The following is a 12,714-nucleotide window of genomic DNA, read 5'->3' on the forward strand; positions in this document are numbered from 1 at the left end:
CCATACACACTCCCTCTCCTTCCCTGTTGCCTCACAAAAACATACGCGTGCAAACAGACTGAATAACACTCGCTCTGCGATTACCGTTCAAAACTCGAGCTGTAATGAATTAATTTACGCTTTAAATTTGGCACGTGTTCAAATCAATGTACTTTCTGCTGAGAGGGTGCAAAGCCATTTGCTCCTGTTGTTTGATATAACCAGCCATCCCCCACCAAACGCTGCTTAAACGCACCAGCAATGTTCCGACTAAGTGCCATAAATGGATATGTTCTTATAAGGGATTACCTTCTTACCGCAGACACTCGAAAATTTTTTGATACTCAGCTATTATATAGAAACAAAATTGTTTAAAATATTATTATGATATTACCCCAAGATGCTCAGCAGACGAGCCGCCGCGAGAACGACCAAGTGGGTCTGTGCCCTTGGCGCGAGCGAATGTCGGCCTGGCTATGTGGCTCCAATGTAAATAGCCTGTAAATAGCCTCTTTCGTCTGTGTCTTTCCACACGGTGGAGGTTAGCGATCTCCATCCTCACCACAACACTCCGAAGTAGTCGTTACATCGAGCTTGTCACCATGCCTCCCATTGACGAGCCCGCCTCTGCAATGGCTTCAGCTTGTACAACTGCTCCAATCGTCACGGTTGCCCAACATCGCGACCCTAGTTCGTGCTCTGGCCTGGAGAGACAGGACGTTGACGAATGGATCAAGCTCTATGAACATGTCAGCGCTAATAACAGGTGAGACCCAACCATTATGCTCGCCAATGACATCTTCTATCTCGATGGCACCCCACGCGTGCGGCACCAAACGCATGACGACGAGATAACCAATTGGGACAGTTTCAAAAAAAAAGCTGCAGGAACTCTTCCGCGACCCCATTGGGCTGAAGGTTTCCGCGAGAAAGGCTCTCGCGTCTCGTGTTAAGACAGCTACAGAGCAATACGTCATATATATCCTCGACGTCTTGGCTCTATGCCGCAAAGATGACGATGCTATCTCTGAAGCAGATAATGTGGCGCATGTGCTAAAAGGCATCGCCGACGACGTTTCAATTTGCTTGTTTTCGGCAACCACTCGACTATCGACGCCATCATAAAAGAATGCCGTCGCCTTGAACAAGCTAAGAGCCGCCGTATGTCATACCACATCACGCGGCTACCCAACACTGCTGCTACGTCGATATGTGAGGGTTGACCGCGTCAGACTACCACCTGTGACGAAGTCACCCGTATTGTTCGCCGCGAGCTCGAGGCCGCCTGTTCGCCAGCCTTCTCCACGACGCCTCCCTATCCGCCAGCAACCACCATTGCAATGATTCAGGCCGTCGTCAGACAGGAACTTGAGAACATGGGTCTGAACTCCGTGTGTTCTGCTTCTCAACCCAGCGTTCCCCAGTTCTCCAGCGGCACTCCTCGTCCCCGGCAGTCTTTTTCTGCCACATCTTGCTGCAACCCGCACGAATGGCGGACCCCTAATGACAGGCCAATCTGCTTCCACTGCTGTCGCATCGGCCACGTCGCTCGTCACTGCCGCAACCGATGGCCACCACCACCTGGGACATACGCGGCCGCTTATACCCGCACATTTGGACCTTCTGCTCCCTATACTACCCGCCATGAACCCACTGCCGCTGATAATCATGCTCCAAACATTGGCTATAGCCGCTCGCCCTCACCTCGACGCCATCAGTCTCGTACGCCCCAACCCCGTCGCTTCTCTGCGCCGCCTATCGCCTCCGGACCCAGCCAGAAAACTAGGCACTGCAGCTTCTGGAGGTGAAGCTGTGTTGTCGACCCTGCCCTCAAATCCTCTGCTCACGTTACCTACGAACCAAAACCTTCTTAACTTTGACGTTGACGGCTATCCTGTCACGGGAATCATCGATACAGACGCACATAATTATATTATGATTGCTGCCTTCCGACGACGACTGAACAAGCTCCTCGCCCCAGCGTCGGCACGCGTCGTCCGCGTTGCGGATGTCGGTACTGTGCCTATCATCGGAATGTGTACAGCACGAGTCAGCATCGCCGGCCGCCAAACTCCTGTGCTCTTCGCCGTGATTGCTCATTGCCCTCACGACCTAATTCTCGGCCTCGATTTTCTCTCAGCGCATTCTCCTCTAATTTACTGCTCTGCGAGTAAGTACACTTCGCCTTGAGTTACCGATTCTCGCAGAACCTTGTGACGCACTCCAGTGCCGCTTATACACCAGCGGCTTTCTGCGCCGGCCGCCAAAGTCAATAGCCTATATTGAACTGTTACTTGTCTTCCCCACCAGTTCCAGATGGCGAATACCTCGTCACTTCTCTGCCCGACATTCCACTACAGTTTGACGTTACCGTGCCTCACAGTATACTTACAATTACTGCGAACCGCACTCGCATGCCTATCTTTAACTTAGTATTGGCGACGCACATTCTACCGCAAGGGATTTGCCTTGCCAACGTTGATTGTCTCGGCGACCATCACGTGGCAGCGTTATCGACCAATGATTTTTGCGAGCTCAGAAGGCCCCCCGCGCCAGCCTCGGGCGCCGATTCCAACAAAAAGAAAATGGTTGCGACAGGCCTGTCCTCTGCACAGACTGAATACCTTTGCCAAGTATTATCGCCCTACCGAGATATTTTCGACTTCCACGATCGACCTTTAGGCCATACGCTCAAGATCAAGCATCGCATTCTCACTGGCGATGCTACACCTATTCAGCGATGACCATATCGAGTTTCTCCGTCGGAACGCCGAGTAATTCGAAGTGAAGTGTACAAAATGCTAGATAAAAGCATCATTGAGCCTCCTTTGAGTCCCTGGGCGTCACCTCTGGTGTTGGTTAAGAAAAAGGACGGCACGTGGCGCCTCTGTGTAGACTACCGCCATCTGAACAACATTACTAACAAAGACGTCTACCCGCTCCCACGTATAGACATCCTTGACTGCCTGCACGCTTCCAGCTATTTCTCTTCTACTGACATTCGTTTTGGATACTGGCAGATTGCTGTTGACGATATGGATAGAGAAGAAACCGCGTAGATCACACCCGACGGCCTATACCAATTTAAATTAGTGGCATTTGGATTATGCAATGCCCCTGCAACTTTCAAGCGTATGGTGGACTCCTTTCTCCAAGGTTTCAAATGGTCCATATGTCTCTGCTACCTTGACTACATCATCGCCTTCTCTCCCACGTTCGACACTTACCTCGAGCGTCTAAAAATTACACTTGATGCATTTCGAAAGGCGAAGTTGCGACTTAACTCGTCCAAGTATCGTTTTGGCCACTGCCAAATTACTCTTCCGGACCATCTCTTTGACGCTTCCGGAGTACAGTCTGATTCCAACAAAACTCGCGCTGTCCGAGACTTTCCGTTTCCTAATACAGCCGTAGACGTTCAAAGTTTTGTAGGGCTATGCTCGTACTTTCGTCGTTTTGTTCAAGATAGTGCGGCAATTGCTAGACCCCTCACTAATCTTTTGAAGAAACGCGTAAAACTCTCGTGGGCTTCTTCGGAAGCCGCCGCATTCTCTCGTCTCGTCACTCTTCTAACCTCACCACCCAATCTCGCCCACTTCGACCCTGATGCCCCTAAAGAATTGCGTACGGATTCCAGCGGTCATGGCATAGATGCCGTCTTAGCCCAGCGTCAGCGTGGCCAAGATCGCGCTGTTGCTTATGCGAGCCGTTTCCTAACACCATCGGATCGCAAATATTCCATTACGGAACCAGAATGCCTTGCTGATGTCTGGGCGGTTGCGAAGTTCCGTCCTTACCTTTATGGTCACCCTTTTTCCATAGTCAGTGACCATCATGCTCTCTGTTGGCGCTCATGGCTAAAAGATCCTACAGGCCGGCTTGGTCGATGGGCTTTGAGGTTAAAAGAATTTTCATATTCCGTAGTGTACAAGTCTGGCCGCCTGCACCAAGATGCTGACAGCTTGTCGCATTACCCTGTTGGCGACTCTGATTTTTCAAATATTACATGTGCTTATTGCATATTTTCTGTATCACAGCTGCTTCATTTCGCTGACGAGCAACGTCGTGACGCCTACATCGGAGCACTCATCGAGCGTTTTGAACACATTCCGGCGGTTGCTATTCTACGCCTCTTCGTCCTCCGCGACGGTACTATACACAGTCGTAAGCTTCATCCGGACAGCGCTGAGTTCCCACTTGTAATACCTAAACACCTCCGCTCCACCGTTCTGAAAGAGCTTCACGACGTACCAACGGCTGGCCACCTCGGCACATCTCGAACCTATGACCGTGTAGGTCGCTGTTTTTCCTGGCCTGGCCTTGCCCGGTCCGTACAACGTTAAGTCACCGCTTGTTAATTTTGCCAACGATGCAAGAAGGCTTCCCAGCTCCCCGCTGGTTACGTGCAGCCGGTCGACATCCCTGCCGAGCCCTTTCATCGTGTACGTTCGACCTTCTCGGCCCATTTCCGGAATCTACATCGGGAAACAAGTGCGTTGCAGTCGCGGCGGACTATGCGACTCGCTACGCCTTAACCCGCGGTCTTCCGACCAGCTGCGCAACTGATGTTGCGGACTTCCTCCTTCATCATTTTGATGCATCGTGATCCGCGTCAATTGCTAACAGATCATGGCCATATAAGTTTGGCCAGTGTCACTGACGACATCATGCATGCCTGCTCAATATAGCATAAATGTACCACCTCCTACCACCCTCAAACGAACGGCCTCACTGAGCGTTTGAACCGGACCCTTACAGACTTGCTATCCAAGTACGTTTCAGACGAACACCGTGACTTGGACCTGGCTCTACCTTACATTACCTTTGCGTACAACTCTTCCCGTCTCGAAACTGCTGGCTTTTCCCCGTTTTACCAGTTGTATAGCCGAGAACCAACGCTACCACTAGACACTGTGGTTCCGTCCATCACTTCTTCAACTAGCTATTAGGCCCGTGATGCAATCGCCCATGCTGACCATGCTCGCGAACATGCTCGCGCTCGTCTACAAGTGTCTCAAGACAAAGAGAAGCAGCGCTATGACCTCCGTCACCGTGATGTCCATATTGCGCCCGGCACCCTCGTGTTGCTTTGGTCACCATTGCGTAAAGTTGGCCTTTGTGAAAAACTGGTTTCCTGTTACACAGGCCCATATCGCGTGCTCGGCCAAGTGACCGATGTCACCTATGAAATTGTTCTAGCAACGCCCACTACGTCCTCCGCTGTGACAACTAGTGACGCTGTCCACGTCGCCCGAATCAAGCCCTACCTCTCTCCACGCGCCTTAGATATTTAACAGCACCGTGATGGCGCTTTTGCCTCCGGGGGGGGGGGCAGTAGTATTACGATATTGCCGCGAGATGCTCAAGAGACGAGCCGCCACGAGAACGAAGAATTGGGTCGGTGCCCTTGGCGCAAGCGAGTGTCCGCCTTTGTCTCTGCCTCCAGTGTAAATAGCAAGTAAATAGCCTCTTTCGCCTGTGTCTTTCCACACGTACCAATTTCACCCATTGAGTTGCGCATGACGATTGCCGTGAAGTTCCAGAGGATGGCGGAGGTCTAATGTCCAGAATTTTTGAGTATGTCTATGCTACAAGGCGCGATGCTATTTTTTTACGTAACACAAACCCATGCGCATGCATGTTTTTATGTAGTCCAAGGAATAAAATTTGGTAATAAAAGGGATGGCTTAACAATTGAGCAACCCATTGCTACGTTTAAGGAAGTAAAAGTAGAAAATTTTATACTTAAGGAGCCATCTTGAAAAAACTAAAACTGCATCAAAACCTTCACTTTTCTGCTTCGACCATGTGGTGAGAGACTGTCGAACTTAACCTTACATGGCGTTAAAAAAGAGGTGTCCCGCAGCACGGCATTGAACTGCTACAAGCATGACGCGGAACGATAGATGCGAGCGAATAAACCACCGGGCCCCGGCTTCCAACATTTCCGTAAGGGATACGCTCGCGTTATTATAGATACCACGTGAAATTTCACGACTGTTTCCAAAATCGCTTTTGGGAATAGTGTTACGCCATGTGTAGAGAGTACAGATAGGCATCAATCGAAAGCAGAGTCTGCGGACTATATACGCTGCAACGGCTATTACGATACACGTCATAGTTATATCACAACTACCGGTTTTGTCTCGAAAATCCAGTACAAATTTTTGTTGTTTCCATAGGCTTGCATTGCTGAATTTTTAACCACTCTGGGCAAAAAATTCTTGCTGGCCGCAACTTAGTCACTGGATTTGGAAGACGGCATTCTGGAAGACGGCATTGTCTTGCAGAATATGTCTGTCACCTGCCTTTTTGAAAATTCTACCAGCAGCTTTTATTATTCGCAGAAAACCACGTCGTACCATTTAAAACATGCTAGCTTTGTGCCGGGGTCACTTGGGGCGCTAGCAGGTACGTGTGTGCTCGTTTTAAACGAGACGGGATCCGCTACAATTACAGGCTAGCACGAGAAGTGGGCTGGCGACTTGGTGATCGCGCTGTTGCTTTTTTAGGGGGCCCGTGGGCGCTCAGGAGGCCAAATTAGCTAGTAATGAAGAAGGTCCCATAGGGGAACCTCAGAAGAGCATCACCGTGGATAATGGAAAAAGGAGAAATGCAAGAAGGAGAGCTCGCCATGCAATAGGCTGCATGAACATGAAGGGAGGCAGAAGAAAGGGAAAGTGGGCAGAGACTGAGGACGAGTTAAATATCGAACAAATAGAGGGGTATGCGGTTACAGACACGCACCTTAGAGACTCAGAAGAGCCGCCAGTTATTGAGAAATATGCTTGCGAAGGGTGCAACAGAACTAAGTCGGAAAGAAAGGGAGGGGGACTCGGAATGCCCATCCATCAGGGAGCCAAATGGAAAAGAGTAAATTGACAATGTCTTTGGTTATCAGGTACAATGAGTGGGAAAAAACTTGGCTGGGCGTTACGTATTTGTGGACCGGAAATAATAGCACAGGGAAGAATAAAGAGTTAGTGGAATGCATAAGCGCTGATATTAAGGGTTTCGGGAATGATGCAGAAATTGCCCTATTAGTTGACATGAATGCCCACATACAGGATTTAGATGGCTATACCGACAACAACGGGAAATCAATGCTAGACCTTTGTGAGCCACATAACCTCCTAATCGTGAATACAGGGCCTAAGTGTGAAGGGTAGATCACCTGGGAAGTGCGAAATCAGCAATCGACAACTGATTACTGTCTGATGACAGAAGGAATTCATGATAAGTTGAGAGAAATGGTCATCGATGAGGAAGGGTTCAGCAGCGTATGGAGTGATCATAAACACATCATATTGAACATGGGATTTGTAGTTGGGAAAGGGAGCATGGAGCGCAGAATGACAGGTCCAAATTTGAACGCTGAGCCAAAAGCAAATATAGTCACTAAAGTGGAGGAAGAGCTTGGCGAATGGCCAAGTGAAGAATGGGAATATGGTGAGATTCTAAGTGTAATAACGACAGAAATACGGAAAAAGAAACAACACGTTCGGTGGAAAGGAAAAAAGAAACAGAATAGCGGGTGGAACAGGGAGATAGGAGAAGCGATCGCCGAACGGCAGAAAGCATCTTGAGAGCACAGGCAGGCAAAGAAGGCGCAGTTGCCGCCGGATGAAATAACCAGTACATCTGAAATATACCGGGTGAAAACGTCTATGTTTAAAAACTGGTGAAAGCAAGATCAAAAGGTAAAAGTGAAGGTTAGTTGTCAGAAATACGTGAGAAAAAGAAGACCGCACGTAGAATATATTGGAACCACATAAAATTATTAGGCAGGAAGTCAACAACAATACAACAACATATCTTAGACGAAGATGAAAACAGACTGGAAGGAGAAGCGGCAATAAATTACATCCGAAAAGTTACAGCCTAATCTTTCCAAGGCAATGACGAGGTTGTATTGAAGAAAAAAAGAACATGAAAGAAACCCAAGTAGAAAAGGAGCTGGTGCTGACAAATTCCAGATGGAAGAAAGGGGAAGAAAATTCCTTAGCGCACAGCCACAGGTTCCCGTTAGGCTGATTAATCAACTGGGACCAAAAAGTAAGGAAGCTCTGGTGAAAGCAGTGGAAAAAGTTTAAAAGATAGAGAATGCCAGACTGTTGGAGACAAAGTAGAATGAATTTAATTTATAAAGGTAAGGGCGAGAAACATATAATTCACTCGTATAGACCGTTGACCATTTCATCGGCAATATACAGGCTAGCAATGCAGGCAATCAAGTTAAAGCTTCACGCATGGGCAGAGAATAATGGCATTTTGGTAGAGCTTCAGAATAGGTAGGCTTTTGGATGATAACTTCTTTGTTCTTACTCAATGTATTGAAATATTAAAAGCAGAAAGCAGACCATTGTATGTCGCCTTTATAGACATTACAGGAGCCTACGACAACGTAAACCGCAACATATTGTGGGATATTATGGAAGGGGAAGGCTTAGGTCACGATTGTCTACAGCTTTTGAGAGAGATTTACCTAGAAAATACCGTTTGCGTTGAATTGGAAGGGATGAGGAGCGAGGAGAAAATTCATATCAACAAAGTACTGAGGCAGGGGTGCCCTTTATCCCCGCTACTATTTATGATGTACATGGTAAGGTTGGAGAGGGCGCTAGAAGGAAGTAATATCGGGTTTATTCTCGCATACAAAGAAGCGGGAACAGTAGCAGAGCAGCAGCTCCCAGGTTTATTTTATGCAGACGACGTTGGGTTGCTAGCTAACAATCAAAGTGATTTTTAACGTCTGGCTAATATCTGTGGAGAGGAAGGCAACAATTTAGGTTTGAAATTTAGTGTTAGAAAATCACGTGTTGTGGTATTCAATGAAAACAGTGAAGAGACAGTGGAGATACAATGCCAGGAAATACCTCGGGTAACAGAATATATATGCCTTGGTATATGAATAAACGATGGCAATAGATATTTGGAAACACAGGAAAAAACAATAACAGTTAAAGGGAAGAGAAATTCAGCTATAATGAAGCACAGAGCGCTATGGGCATACAATAGGTACAAGGTCCGCCAAGGTATGTGGAAAGATGTAATGGTTCCAGGACTTACTTTTGGAAATGCGGTTGTTTGCTTTAAATCAGGGGTACAATCAGGACTCGACGGGAACCAAAGGTCAGTAGGTCTCCTCGCATTGTGCGTTCACGGGAAGACTACAAGTGAAGCTGTGCGGGGTGATATGGGCTGGACTAGTTTTGAAGTGAGGGAAGCTCGCAGTAAAATTGAGCATGAAGAACGGTTGAGGAATATGGAAGAAAGTAAATGGGCTGGGAGAGTGTTCAGGTATCTGTACAAGAAAAACATTGATTCAGAGGAAAAGAACTAGAAAGCTTACCAGCAAGTATGCGGCCTGTAGATTGGGAAACACAGCAACAAAGGTCAAGCGGAAAGTCAGAGAGGCTGAAATAATCTCATGGGTGGCGGAAATGAAAAAGAAACCTGCCATGAGTAACTACTTAAGAGGAAGAAAGAAATCAGGAAAGTATTTATGATAACTCAAAGGGAAGCTCATTACTTTTCGAAGCGAGATCTGGATGCCTTAGAACACGCACCTATAAAGCGAGATATAAGAAGGAAGAAGAAGCATGTGGTTGCTGCGGTAAATTAAGGAAACTGTAAATTAGGAAAACTGTTTTATTAGAATGTGAAGACGTCTACCCAGCGGTCGCTTTAGGAACCACAGGCCTCCTTGAAGCTCTTGGGTTCGGTGGGAGCAGGGGTAAAGTAAACATGCCCGCAATAGGCGTTAGTCAGAGGCGATTGGAGGATTGGTGGAAGAAAAGTGGGGAAACGACCAAAAACGGAGACGTACAAAAGCACAGTTCGCACTAGGGGATCAGAAAATTTGTGTGGTAGTTCATACTGTTTTTTGCTTTTTTTATTGTTTAACCTAGGTAGGACATTAGGCAGTATAGTAGCAAGACCTTGGTGGCGGAACCCACCGCCCTGTTCCAAAGGGGACGCTTATAACATCCATCCATCCATCCATCCATCCATCCATCCATCCGTCCGTCCGTCCGTCCATCCGTCCGTCCGTCCGTCCGTCCGTCCATCCATCCATCCATCCATCCATCCGTCCGTCCGTCCGTCCGTCCGTCCGTCCGTCCGTCCGTCCGTCCGTCCGTCCGTCCGTCCATCCATCCATCCATCCATCCATCCATCCATCCATCCATCCATCCATCCAGAAAAGCTAGATATGTTCGCATTTCACCCCCACCGAAATGTGGCCCACATGCGGGAAATTAGATCCTGCAACCTCGTGCTTAGTAGCCCAATACCATAGCCTCTAAGCAATCGGAGCTCTTTGCCTCGCCAATAATGTATACTTAATGTACACAATGTTCCTATACTTGCCAGAGCTTTATTTCAGTGGTATGTCGTCCATAACCACTGTACCTGCACTGAAAAACACTGTCGTGGCTTGCACAGAAAAAGCCACTTCGCGCACTATTTCTGTTGCATGGATCAGATTCTTCATTTGGCTTTTTAAAGGCCCTTGCCCGGCGTGAAAGGGCTGCGATGAAGTCAAGGTTTTGCCCGTACACGCGAAAAGCGATGCGTTAGCATGTGTGTACCACTATGTAGCAGCTACGGATTCAACAACTCGGATGCTTTTGCGCTGCTTGAAGTGCGTATGTGCGTATTTGAGTATACCCCATTGACTGCCGTGTTGAGTTTGTGCAGCCTAATAATTTAGTCATCTTAGTACCATGACGACAGAACCTAAGGCGCGTGCCATGTTCACCTGCATGAAGCGAGCGTCTTCTAGGAAGATGCGCGATCAGTGGGGAGCATTTCAGCTATTCTGGTCGTTTCGTCATGATGCTGGCATCAGTGAAACAGGTCCTACCCTTTTATCACAAGCTGCTGCCGCTGGCCCTCCAGCGCAAACATCACAGTGAAACATTTACACTTCATTTGTAAACAAAGCGTACGCAAGGACGAAAGTTACGCATAGAAATAGTTTTCATCCATGAGCACCTTCAACTTTTGTGCACTTTCTAAGTCAATATGGGCCAACAAACCCGTGCACCACTTTATACTGCCGAGATAGTGAAGGAGAGGCAGCCTACCGCAATAGTCTGAACTATTTACACTTGATCGTGAAAGTTTGTCCTCGCAAAAGATATTTGTAGCATTTAGCAAGAGCATTCACTGACAAAGCTACACACTCTCAGTAGTACAATAACGCGTGTTACGTTTTTAGCACGATATATGACAGCACACAGCCTACGTGCTCCATAGCTTAATACTTTTGCTAAGGATAGCCGAATCAGGAAAAAAGGAATGTGAACCAGCACTGAAAATAGCACTCGTGCTAAGCTTACACATGCCTGAGCATCGTACCCCATCAACAAAGAAAAAAGCCCCGTTCGTACACGTTTGCACCTTCTGTACTCGTAAAATCAATCCCTAACATAAAGCAAAACAAAAACAGAGCCCGTCAATGAGGCGCGTAGCCACAAAACTTGGCCAAAACATGTCAAATGCCCGGGAATGCCTCGTCGTCGACGGCTAATGTCATGGTGGCCAGTGCGCCTGGGCGCGGAAAACAACAAAACAATAGAGAAAATGGCGCGAAAAATGCCACGTGATGGCGCTCAAGCAATTCTGAGAAGCAGACCTCTCTTGTCTCTCCTCATGCTGATCGCTGCAACTGCGAAAGCAGGGTAAATGTATGTCGCTACCATGGCTTTTATTCGGGGGGCTGGGGCCACTCTCGTTTGCGTTTCCGCCCATCTGCGAGAACGTCCAGTCTGCCTGCGGTTGCCGAGATACTGGGCACGCTAAAGTTATCTATGGTGGTAGTAATCCTCCAACATGGAGTGACGGCCGCAAGCGCGTAGATCCTGGTACCGGTCAGATACGGACAGCCGGAAGCATTGCAACAGCTGCACCCGCCTGTTTTCTTGCAGAGGGACACGATGTGGTAGCTTGACATGTCATCAATCGCTAGATTTGCAGCCCACAGTAGTAGGGCCATTTGCGGCTCTCACGAAAACAAACTTCGAGACCAACACTGACAGCGCCGCTCGCGCAGTACGTTGTAATACAAGCGCCAGACGACAGCTGTCTGCTGGAAGTGTTTAAACACAGCATTAAATTGTGTACTCTTTTTCGGTTACTTTTTATATAGGGACGAATTAACCAGCAATCCAACTATAACGAGCAACGTTTGTTCACCGTAAGGTTGGAAATGTTTTCGATGACGCAACCTGCGTGGCCAGTCGGATGGCTCGCCCAACCGATAACACGGGTGCGAGCTACGTAGATTGTAAAGGCCCCCTGAAAGCTCCGGCGGGCGATGCCGTGGCGATCGGTTACGACCCACTCTTTTAAGAACTTATAGTAAATTAAACCCTTCACGCGAAATGTTTAAATTCAGATGTGCCACTTAGATGTCAGAAGGACCTACCCTAACGAATCAGTACGTTTGTACGAAATCGTTTCAGAGTCCCTCTAAAGAAATCGTCCACAAAGGGATTAAGGAAGGTTTTACTGGATACCTTCGCACGTATACGCATCAGTGGCAAGAAAAAAGGAGATGCCTTTGCCAACTAAAAGTTTCAAAGGCAGCCGACAGTGATAAGTCCGGTGACTTAACTTCGTAAGTAAACAATTCGTTGCCACCTTTTTTCGCTTTGGAAACAACCGCATCAGGCCTGCGTTGTATACGAACTTTGCCGCACAGAAGCAACGGGTCTACACAGAGTAAGA

Source organism: Dermacentor variabilis, chromosome 10 (genome assembly GCF_050947875.1).
Source record: "Dermacentor variabilis isolate Ectoservices chromosome 10, ASM5094787v1, whole genome shotgun sequence".
Classification (NCBI taxonomy): Eukaryota; Metazoa; Arthropoda; class Arachnida; order Ixodida; family Ixodidae; genus Dermacentor; species Dermacentor variabilis.